We start from the raw sequence: 1,785 nt of genomic DNA, 5'->3' as shown, positions 1-1,785 counted from the left end.
CCTCCCCCTCTCCCTCTGTTTTCATAAAAGTGCCAGAAGAGGGTACCAGATGCCCTGGAGCTGGACTTACCAGCAGTTGTGAGCTGCCCCGTGCAGGTGTTAGCTAGCAAACTCAGCTGCCCTGCAGAAGCTGTACTTGTTATTAACCACTGAGTCATCTCTCTAACCCTGATCCTATCCAAATTCTTTAACCCAAGCTCTGGTGACATGAATGAACTGTGAAATTAGCAAGTATTGCCAGCACTGTCTTTATTAATTGGTATGTTTCATTTTAATTAAAGCCACCCTAGCTAATTACTCGTTTCACTGTGTGTAATGCCAGCCAAATAGACTGGAGGACATGATTTAGGCAATAAATAAATAAATAAATAAGTAGAATAAATTCTGCACTCTCTGTGCTTCATTAACTTTTCAATGTGTTTTCCTTCACCCATGTGGTGACTCGGAGGAAGTGTCCTTCTAGTCCCTTATCATCTTGGAGTAAGGGAGCAGAATAGAAAGACCATGAGCTTTGAAATGTGTGCATTTGGGTCATGATGTTGGCTTTGCTCTTTATTAACTCTGATCATAACCTTCTAGTTTTGTCATCTAAAAATAGACACCTGTGGTTGTTTGAATAACAATGACACCCACAGGTCCGTAAGGAGTGGAGGCGTGACCCTCTCGGAGGGGTAGGCTTTGAGGTCATAGAAGCTCAAATAAGTCCTGGTGACTCACGGTCTCTTCCTGCTGCCTGTGGATCCAGATGTAGAGCTCTCAGCTCCTCCTCCAGCACCATGTCTGCTTGCATGTCACCATGCTTCCTGCCATGATGGTAATAGACCAAACCTCTGAACTATAAGCCAGCCCCAATGAAATGTTTTCCTTTATATGAGTTGCCACGGTCATGGTGTGTCTTCACAGCAATAAAACCCTAACGAAGACAAAACCATATCTGTACTTGCTATAAAAAAATGACCTGAAGGTTCAATGAAGCCATAAAAACTGAACCTCAAGGCTGAACACATAATAAGTCTGGTGGTTTTGGTCTAAAATTGTCTTCCACAGGCTCGTTTTGGTGTGCCAGTATCCCAGCGGGGTTGCTATTTTAGGAGGGTACGGGGTCTTTAGACGATGGGATCCCCCTAAAGGAAAGAGTTAACTGGGTGAGGATTGGAAAGAGGGGACAGTGAAGTGTATACTCAACTCCTCATTCTCCTGCTCCCTCTGAGTCCTTATCTGGAACCCTATAATCAGCCCACACACAAATATCCACTGTCACAGACCAAGATTCTCCACCACCCTTCTCCACTGTGATAATCAGCTGGGACCCTCTGAAACCAGGAGCCCAAAGAAATCTTTCCTCTGTTAAAAGGTGACATGTTTTGTGACAGGAATACAAAGGTAACTATTAGAATCCGTGTTTAATGAATCTCAGTCTCCATTAGTGGCCACCCTGCCACTGGCCTGAAAGTCATCTCACCATCTCACCACCTGTCTCGGCTTAGTCAGCACAATCTCCTGAAGACCTTTGCTGTGTTCCCAATCTGAGTTCTGTCCTCCTATCTATGAGGATCCAGTCTATCATCTAACATCATTTACTCAAACCTTCTATTTATTGTAAGTGATAAGCTGTACTGGATAGCTTTGTGTCAACTTGACACAGCTGGAGTTATCACAGAGAAAGGAGCCTCAGTTGAGGAAATGTCTCCATGAGATCCAGCTGTAAGGCATTTTCTCAATTAGTGATCAAGGGGGGAGGGCCCCTTGTGGGTGGTGCCATCTCTGGGCTGGTAGTCTTGGTTC

Source organism: Mus pahari, chromosome 20 (genome assembly GCF_900095145.1).
Source record: "Mus pahari chromosome 20, PAHARI_EIJ_v1.1, whole genome shotgun sequence".
In the NCBI taxonomy this organism is placed as follows: Eukaryota; Metazoa; Chordata; class Mammalia; order Rodentia; family Muridae; genus Mus; species Mus pahari.
This window is presented reverse-complemented; position numbering follows the sequence as displayed.